The following is a 10,085-nucleotide window of genomic DNA, read 5'->3' as shown; positions in this document are numbered from 1 at the left end:
CCCAGCAATTCAGTCCCTCAGGGAGTTTGGATGTGTCTAGGGAGCTTCCATGACCTTTCCTTTGTACTAACTGTAAAAAAAAAAAAAAGCTTCCACATGGGAAATTGGAAGAAAGTACGTGTAGAAGTTAATGGTTGATAAGCAGTAGGAATAAGGATAATTTTCCTCTGTATACCTTTTTATGCTTTGCAAATTCTCTGAATATATAACTTTTATAATAGAAGATACATTTAATAAAGTTACTATGAATAAATTAATTCTGTTCATGGTTTGGGCCGTTGTATCACCCCTTACAGTCATTTGTCAGACTGCATTGACAGCTACATTTTTGAGTTGCTTTCAGCTACTTCCTACTGTCTTTGATTAGGTCAGACCTTTGTTATTATTTGCCTGGGCTACTGTTGTAAGGAGGGAGCCCTGGTGGCGCAGTGATTAAGCGCTCGGCTGCCGACTGAAATGTCAGCGGTTCGAACCCACCAGCCACTCTGTGAGAGAAAGATGTGGCAGTCTGCTTCTGTAAAGATTTACAGCCTTAGAAACCCAATGGGGCAGTTCTGCCCTTTCCTAGAGGCTCACTACAAGTCGGAATCGACTCAGTGGCAATGGGTTTGGTTGTTTTTTTTTGACCACTGTAAAAACCTCTGAACAAGACTTCTTTTTTTTTTTTCCTTTCTTCCCATGTCAGTTCATTCTCCACTGCCAGATTCACTTCCTTGAAGGGCACATTCTTAAAAATTAAATTTTATTGGTTAAGGTTTGAACAGATAATATCACGCCACAAGATTTAAAGAATACAGAAATACTGTGCAGAGTAATTTTACCTACCCCTTTGTCCCACAGCTCCCCAGCTTTCTTTCACAGAGGGAAATATGTTAAGAGGTTCTTATGTATCCTGTTGTGTGATGATAAAAGAATATTCAAGTGTGGATGTGCTGGCCTTTACTCAAATCTTCCGAGAATCTCCGTTGCCTACCAGACCAAGTATGCAGTTTTGCCTCTGTGCCTTTGTAACTTGGCTTCCCTCATACTATGTTTAGTGGAATTCAACAGCCATTTTTTCGGCACCTTATAGGTTCTTGGTACAGGGTGCATATAGCAACTTTCGCCTTCAAGAACCTTACCAAATGGGGAGAGACTGGCACGATTTCTTCACTTTTATCTGTTCCTCTTTCAAGAGCCATTTCAGACACCATCTTCTAAAAATCATTTCCTGATCTTTTTCTCTTCCCACTCAGTACTGTTTTGTTTCTTCCTTGAGCCTCTCCTTAAAACCTTTTCACACTGGTTTTTCTTATGGCCTTTATTGTATAGTCATTTGTGAATTTATCATCCCATTAGATGGTAAACTCAATGTTTCCTACTCAATGTTTAAGAAGCCCTGGTTGCACAGTCGTTAAGTACTCGGCTGCTAACCACAGGGTGGGCAGTTTGAACCCTCCAGCTGCTCAGCGGGAGAAAAGACCTAGCAATTTGCTCCCGTAAAGATTACAGCCAAGTAAACCCTATGGGGTAGTTCTGCTCTGTCCCATAGGGTCTCTATGAGTCGGAATTGACTTGATGACACCTGACAACAACAACTCAATGTTTAATTCCTTATTAATACTTGTGAAAAAAAATTCCATATAAGAAAGACCAAGAGTCCAATATAAATCTCTTATGTCCCTGACTAGACTTAAGCCCCTTAAAGGTGGGGCATATCTTACTCTTTATGTATGTCCAGTTTTTAAAGCCTTATTTTGCTTATACAGCAAATAGTAGTTGCATGGCAATTCAGAGGTTAGTTACCTCTTGGTTTTGTTCCTTCCTACTGTCTTTCATAAATGCTTACACTAAAGAGAATGTACTTACTGAACTCATACTCAGAACTTTATAACTTAGAACATCTGTTGAGCAAGTTTCCTTGCTTGAGCTTCCCTCTCTATTGGGCATTATCAGTAGAGTGCTCTGGGGTCTTACTTCTAGCTCCTTGAGAACATTCTCCTGCTTTACCAGCTTGCTGACTCATTGTCTCTGGATGCTTTGGCCACACTGGCTGTTTCCTCCTGCCTTCATAGGTTTTAGACATGGAAGAAGGTTTTAACCAGAGAGAATGAAGGGATAAATGTGATGCTCTTCTACCTACTTTGACCTGAGCTTGGACTGGAGGTAGAGTATGATTGTGAGGGTGGAGATTGCGACCTTCATGACTAGTTTTATCTGTCTGACAATGGAATTACTTATTGCTAATTAGATTTCATGGGCAACCAGAAGCTTAGAAGTTGGCTCTGTTTGGGTCTGATGGACTTTTTCTCCCTTATAAATGGTTTTGTATACAATGGTCTTCAAAGAGATAAATTAGTCACATAATTAATGACTCATCTTTTTTGAAAAGAAGAAAATTTTTTGGATAAGCGGTACATGTACTTGTTATTTTCTTTACACCCTCATATCTTTTAAATCTAAAATGTATTCAGTCTACCAGTAAAAGATGATTTCAGTTAATCCTGGTGATAATATATATTAAGTGAAAAAGCAGAGTACTGTGTACAATATGGTCCCATTTTTATAAAGAAAAATATTTATAAATATATATACATAGAAAAGACTGGATATACATGTCCACAGATGTTGACAAGGGCTGCTTATAGGATATTTTAGGTTTTTTTTGGTATTTTTTTCATATTTTCCAGGTTTTTTTCCCCTCAGTGAACATGCATTCTGCAATCAGTGCATTAAAAAAACAAGCAGATAGGGAAATATAGATTCTTGTAAAAAAACATGTATATGTGCATAGGACATCTGTATGGGATTATAAGCATGGAGAAAAACAGAAGAATAACGCTAGGTTGTTAACATGGGTTACTTGGTATGGGTAGATGGGAAGGGAAAAAGAAGGGCATAGCAGAGAATTTAATTTATATATTGTTTAAGTGCTATAGAAAAAAAATAAGCAGGATAAAAGATTTAGAGGGTACTGAGAGTGAGAGAGGAATTGCTATTTATAATGGGTATGTTTGTTTAAAAAACAAAACAAAACCAAACCAGTTGCCGTCGAGTTGGTTCTGACTCATGGTGACCCCGTGTGTTTGTAAAGACATTATGTAAAGATTGGAAAACAAAAAACAAAGGAAAATAAAATTGCGTGATAAGCAAAAATAGCTGTACCCTTCTTGATCAGGTTGATTTCTTTCCAGACTTTTCTTCCTCTACTCTCATTCGTTGGATACACTTTGGCTATCCATCTGTTGATATAGTACCCCTTCAAGCTCAAATACTACAAAGAAATCATTCTTTACTGACCTTTTCTTCCACTCAAGCTAGAAGTAACCTTTCCATGGTCTTAATTCTTATAGTAGTTTTCTTAAGAAGTCCATTCCCACCAAAAAAAAAAGTTACCACGTTTTGTTGGAGGTCTGCTTGCCTGCCTGAAAGCTCTTAGTCCTATGCCTAGCACACATGGTAAGTCTGTGATAAATGGTGGTGGTTTTTACTTCTACTCTAAAAGCTCTAAGAAGGCAATGGCCATGACTGTCTGATCTTTATACTCTTCAAAGTAGCTAGTAGTGAAAGTAGATTCTTAGAAATTGTTGCATAAATGGTGTTCCTTGACTCATAGAGACCCCATGTGACGAAGTAGAATTGTCTCATAGGGTTTTCTAGGCTGTAATCTTTGCCGAGCAGATCACCAGGTCTTTCTCCCACAGAGCTGCTGGGTGGGTTCAAACCACCAACCTTTGGGTTAGCAGCCAAGTGCTTACCTGTTGCACCACCAGGGCCCCTGTAGTATATATAGAGAATCATTTAAGTTTTTAGATTATATGTCACTGTTTATATAGTGATTTAGCATCCATGAAAAAGATTACAATAAATATTTTGATTATATCTTTTTTCCATTAGTACTTCATTCAGCAGCTAGTTGAGCACCTAATTTTGTGCAAGGTACTAGATGATGAAGTATAATAAAAAAACAAAACCAAACCCATTGCCATCGAGTTGATTCTGACTCATAGCGACCCTATAGGACAGTGTAGAACTGCACCATACGGTTTCCAAGGAGCACCTGGTGGATTCAAACTGCTGACTTTTTGGTTAGCAGTTGTAGCTCTTAACCACTACGCCACCGGCGTTTCTGAAGTATAATAAGATATAGAAAATACATGTAGTTCTTTTTGTTAAGGTATTAATAATTTGATGGATAGTTATATAGGTTACATTTTCTTTTTTTATCCTGTGGCAAAGTTGTTCTTGTGTGCTGTCGAGTTGATTCCAGCTTAGAGCAATGCTGTAGGACAGTGTAGAAATAATTGTCCTATAGGGTTTCTTAGGTTGTAATCTTTACAGAAGCAGATCACCAGGTCTTTTCTCCCATGGTAGCTGCTAGGTGGGTGCGGGCTGTTGACCTTTCGGTTAGCAGCCAAGCACTTAACCACTGCACCACCAGGGCTCCTTACTAGGTAAATGAATAATAATAGATTGTTAACATGGGTTACTTGGGTATAATCTTTTCAAATAAGATGAGGCAGAGTAGCTGGGTATTTAGAGCTTTAGTGAATTAGTGGTCTATTTTCCAGGGAAAACTTCCATGCATCTCCTTGCTTTAAGAAAGTTAGTCTTGAAAAATTCATTAAAGATAATGTCTGAAAAACAAATAATACTATCAGTTTTACAGGTGCTTTACAGCAATTCTCATAAGTTCTTAAAATAAGTACGATGTTTACCTTTGGGAACACCTCTAAAGACTAGAGAAGCTTTGTGTATGAAAGCCACTGATTCCAGAAGGACGTGTAGGAGAGATGGCTGAATCAAACGATTACTTTATGAAATTGCTTTGGTAAGTTGTAAACATGGAGGACAGATCCCAGTGTCTGCCCAGATGGGCAGTGCCAGTGTACAGAATGTAGATTCACTTATACTGTATTTTGTTTATTTATTTATTTTGGCTTTAACAAACAAATTTATTCTTTCACAGTCTAGGAGGCTAGAAGTCTGAATTCAGGGCACTGGCTCTGGAGGAAGGCTTTCTCTCTCCGTCGGCTCTGGGGGGAAGGTCCTTGTCATTAGTCTTCCCCTAGGTTTAGGAGTTTCTCAGCACAGGGACACTTCTAAAGGATACTGTCTGCTCCCGGCTTTTCTTTCTTGGTGGTAGGAGGTCCCTCTCCTCTCTGCTCACCTCTCTCTCTTATATCTCAAAAGAGATTGTCTCAAGATACAACTAATCCTGTAGATTGTGTCCTGCCTCATTAACATAACTGCCTCTAATCCAGCCTTATTAACATCACAGAGGTAGGATTTACAACACATAGGAAAAGCACATCAGATCACAAAATGGAGGACAACCACACAATACTGGAAACATGGTCTAGCCAAGTTAACACATATTTGGGGTGGGGTGGGGCACAATTCAATCCGTAACATGAGCTAACAAGTACTTTTTTTTTTTTGGCCCCAGAATCTTTTTTTTTTTTAATGGCTATTATTTTTAATTTTTTTTTATTGTTGTACTTAAAGTGAAAGTTTACAATTCAAGTTAGTCTCTCATACAAAAATTTACACATGCAGTGTCATGTGACCCTAATTGCTCCCCCTGTACTGTGACAGCACACTCCTCTTTTCCACCCCTGATTTCCTGTGTCCATTCAACCAGCTCTGGACCCTCTCTGCCTTCTCATCTTACCTCCAGACAGGAGATGCCCACGAATATCATTTTATGTTCCATAGTCCAGTCCAATCTTTGTCTGAAGAGTTGGCCTCAGGAATGGTTTTAGTTCTGGGTTGACAGAGAGTCTGGGGGCCATGCTTTCTGGGGATCCTCCAGGCTCAGGCCATTAAGTCTGGTCTTCTTATTAGAATTTGAATTCTGCACCCTACTTTTCTCTGTTCCATCCGGGACTCTCTGTTGTGTTCCCTGTTAGGGTGGTCATTGGTGGTAGCCGGGCACCATCCAGTTCTTCTGGTTTCAGGCTGATGCAGTCTCTGGTTTATGTGGCCCTTTCTGTCTCTTGGGCTAATACTTTCCTTGTGACTTTGGTGTTCTTCATTCTCCTTTACTGCAGGTGAGTTGGGGCCAATTAATGCTTCTTAGATGGCCACTCGATAGCTTTTAAGAACCCAGACACCACTCACCAAAGTAGGATACAGAAATTTTCTTAATAAACTTTGGCTAACAAGTACTTCTGAGGGGCCTGTTCATACTATACTTTCCTCCTTGGAGTCTCAGGACCGTATGTATCTATGTCACAGCCTGGCAGGTCAGGAGGAGGTTTTAAAATAGATATATAGTGAGCAATTTTTCTATAAGGTTTTGCCTTATCAAAAGTAATGGAAAGAACATGAGGTTTGGAGTAAGACAGACCTCAGTTTGAATTCTGCTCCACCACTTACTAGCTGCACGGGCTTTCTGAGCCAGTTTTCCTCACTGGCACAGTGGGACTAGTATGAGTATGTCAGTTATGACCCAAACTGATTTCTTGGAGGAAACACATGTGAAGGAAGAAGGAGAGAGGGAGCTAGAGTAGGCAGGAAAGTCATCAGATATCAGTGCAGGTCTGACACCCATGAAAAGAGACAGGGAAGGAAGGAGATTGAGTAGGAGGAGTCTCAGACTATGGTATAGCCCTGAGAAGTTTGCCCATTAGAGGAAGCTGCATAACAAACTACTACATATATGTCAGTGGCTTAAAACAACTGTTTTATTATATCTTGTGATTTTGTGGGTCAGGACTTTGGGCAGGGCTCAGCTGGATGATTCTTCTGCTCCATGTGGTGTCCGTTGGGTTCACTCAGTGGTCTGGGCCAGAGCATCTAAGATGACTTTGCTCATATGCAAGGTGCCTTGGTGGGGGAGACTAGAAGGCTAGGCTCAGCTGGGCCCCTCTGTAGGTTGTCTTAGGGCCTCTCTACCTGGTCTCTCCAGCAGGACAGTCTGACTTCTTACATGACAGCTCAGAGCTCAAGAGTGAGTGCTCCAAGAGGCAAGAAGGGGAAGCTACCAGTTTGTATTTTGTTTGTTTTTGAGGAAGGCTGGTGTTACTGGTTTTAAGCACTTGTTGAATATATAAGATCTGCTGCTAAAATTCATGCCTTTTATGTGGAACAGAAATTAGTGGTACAGGGGTTGTACAAGGTTAAATCAGTGTTAACCTTGCAGGTATTAGTTTAATAAGATGAGATTATTTGAGTGATTTTTGTTTTCCTTCCTTCCCCTTTCGTTATGTAGCAATTTTTTTTTACCCCATTGTTTACTTGGCCATCAGAATGATCATCCCTAAACCATATTTTATTTGTGCATTGTATGTTTTGGTACTTATATTGTGGTATACTTCATAAGTGGAGCTGTTTATTTTAAAATTAGCAGTTGCTGCCCAAGTGAAGAGATAATGACTAATTTGGGGATGAAAAGAAACACTTGGCTTAAAAAAGAGTTCAAACAAAGTGATTTGAAATGAAAATATTGAAAAACTCATTTGTGGTAAGAGTTAAAAATGAAATGGGCTTAAGATATTTTTCACTGTGGAACTGATTGCTTGAACAAAATTGTATTTGAACTAGCTGATTTTTAACTTATACTTTAATTACCCTTTTAAAAAGCTAGAATCTGTTTCCTAAACTTGGGCAGCCCCTGCTTGCTAACTTTTAGAAGGGTACTTTTCTTCATGTGCGTTTATGCTGGTCAGCCATCTGATGAAGTTACTAGTTTGGGGTCAGAAATTGAGAAAGAGGAGTGAGGAAACTGTAAATATTGACACACACCACCTTGCAGTGCATCGGAGTGCCCTTTTGGACTGGTTGGGAAACCAGCCTAAGCCATTTCCAAACTAGACATATTATTGTTTCCTAGCTTGGATGAAATGGTATTTATCTTTTAAATATTTGAGTATGTCTGTGTTCAGCAGAAACTTTTTATGTGTGAGGATGATTTTTTTTCCCTAGTGATGTGTGACCGGGTGAATTAAAAAACAAAAACAAAGCACTTATTCCCTAAAGGCAGCTTGGTCACTCGGTCACTCAGTCTATCAGATGGACCAAGGCCGGACTGAAGAAAGGAATGAGCTTAAAGAAGGAATAAATATAGTGAAGTCGCGTTATAAAAACATTAAAACATGGGTATTCAACTGTGTTTTTGTTCTATTCCCCCTCTCCCCCCAAAAAGTTTTTTAATAGTACAGGCAAGAGCCACCATCCCTTACACTGAGCATATGTTCTGAGGAGCGGTTTTGATTGCCGTTGAAGAAAGTGAATCTTTTCCTTCAGTCATCCTCAGTTCTTGCCAACCTTGTAATGTGACTGTCTCACATTGAATGTGATCCTTTTGTCTGAAGATATGTCAAAAAAACAAAAGTGATCCCCAATGATAATAATAGCTTACCTTTATTGACTGAACATTACCTGTCAGGTTCTCTTAAGAGTTTACATTAACTCATTTAATCTTCCCAACAACCTAGTGATGATCCTTATTATAAGAGTAAGAAACAGAGAGGGAGAGAAATGGAGTAAATACCTTAAATACAGGCCACCAACTTAATGGGAGGTTAAAGAGATTTAGACTTCATCCTATCCTCACCTTAGAACTTAAACTCCAGGTATGATGTAAATTTGCTGTATTGGTGTTTTTGTTAGGTTTCTGGGAATGCTGTCTCCTTTATAATTTTCTTCATAACCTGTAATAGTTCCATTTCCTTCTTTTAGGCTTTATATGACTAATCCTGCCTAATCCCTGTATTATCTCTTCAACTAAATTATAAAATTATTCAGGGCAGGGATCAAGTTTTAAACTAATTTGCCTCTCAGAGTACTCATTGCCTTTGTTCATAGAGTGTTCGGAGATAACTCCTTTTAACCCCTTCTAGACCCCATTATTTTCTCCTTTGAATTTTTTGTTGATACTGTGTTTTCACTAATGAAGGCATGCTGATTAAAGGACCAATTCAGAATTTTTGTTGTGAGTTACGGATTTTGATACACATTATCTAGGATCCCATATGTCCCAGCGGACCATGGACAGCTTAAATCCTGCTGATACGAGTCAGTGATAAAATTGGTTTTTAAAAATTTTATTGAAAATTTGCAAAACATGACATAAAACATGAAGGCACCTGTCAGTGATTGCACGTACATTTTTTTCTAGTCTCCTTCTTGGCCTTACTATTTTTCATGAAACTTTTCAAAATGTAGTACACTGCATTCTTCCTTACTGCAAAAGCAGTACTACTTACAGCCCAAATAAATCAAGCAGTACTACTTACAACCCAAATAAATCAAGCCAAGGAGTTTTTTATAGCAGGAAAATTACCACTACAATTCATTTTTCATTACTGCAAAAGCGGTACTTAAAGGAAAAATAAAAATTAAAGGAATTTGAATCTCAGGAAAATTACCACTACTATGTATTGTTCGTAATAACAAAAGCAGTACTGACAGCTAAGAAGCAGAAACAGCTGCCCTGGAATACTGCAGAACTGTTCACAGTGGTGCATTCCACCTGCTACAACTAGAAGCAATGATTGGAAGCCCTAAGATTGAACGCTGGGTAAGAATAATTTACAGGAGTTCCGATCTCTTGAAAAGTACCACTGCAATGTATTATTCGTTATTGGAAAGGCATTGTTTACTGCTTAGAAGCTAGAAAAGAAGGGAACCAGTAACACCTGGAAACAATGAATGGCTTCAAGGAGAAAATGGCCACTATGACTGAATGAAGACTGGCAGTAGCTTATTCTTATGATAAGTACATGCTTACGAGAACATAGTAACTAGGAAACATAGTGAGGAGGCTGATCTCAGAAATAAAGGCAGACCTGTGAAAAGTTTAGAAGATTCGCATATCTGGAAGGTATTACCTAATGCAACGCGCAGTCTACACAAAAGTGAGGCTCCCATTCAGGATTTTTTAGTTTCACACATTTCAAAAGGCTCCCACCTTGAGGCTAAATGCCTTAAAATTGGGCTTTTTTTCCAAAGAACTCCAGAGGCATAAAAAGTGAGTGGGATACAGTATGTCTCATGGAATTTGAAAAGGTTTTAAAGATTTTTTTCTCCAAAACTTTTGTTGACCAGAAGTAGTAACACTTATTTCCATTCCTTTTTTTTTCTGGAAGGAAGTATTGAAT

General features: G+C 38.8%; 1 protein-coding gene across 3 annotated transcripts in view; it reads left to right on the top strand.

Moving 5' to 3' along the window:
- The window catches only part of RAF1 (Raf-1 proto-oncogene, serine/threonine kinase), a 98,677-nt gene that overhangs the window by 7,159 nt on the left and 81,433 nt on the right, over positions 1–10,085 (top strand). Inside the window, exon 1 of one of the 3 annotated variants that reach the window (XM_023740505.1) lies at positions 105–4,810. The exons of the other annotated variants lie outside the window; for them this stretch is intronic. The gene's annotated coding sequence lies outside the window, so the exon portion shown is untranslated. Of the gene's footprint in view, positions 1–104; positions 4,811–10,085 lie in introns of those variants that run through there. 3 annotated transcript variants of the gene reach the window in all.

Source organism: Trichechus manatus, unplaced genomic scaffold, assembly GCF_000243295.1.
Source record: "Trichechus manatus latirostris isolate Lorelei unplaced genomic scaffold, TriManLat1.0 scaffold00001, whole genome shotgun sequence".
NCBI lineage: Eukaryota > Metazoa > Chordata > Mammalia > Sirenia > Trichechidae > Trichechus > Trichechus manatus.
Note: the sequence above shows the minus strand (reverse complement) of the source record. Positions and strands in the feature narration are given on the sequence as shown.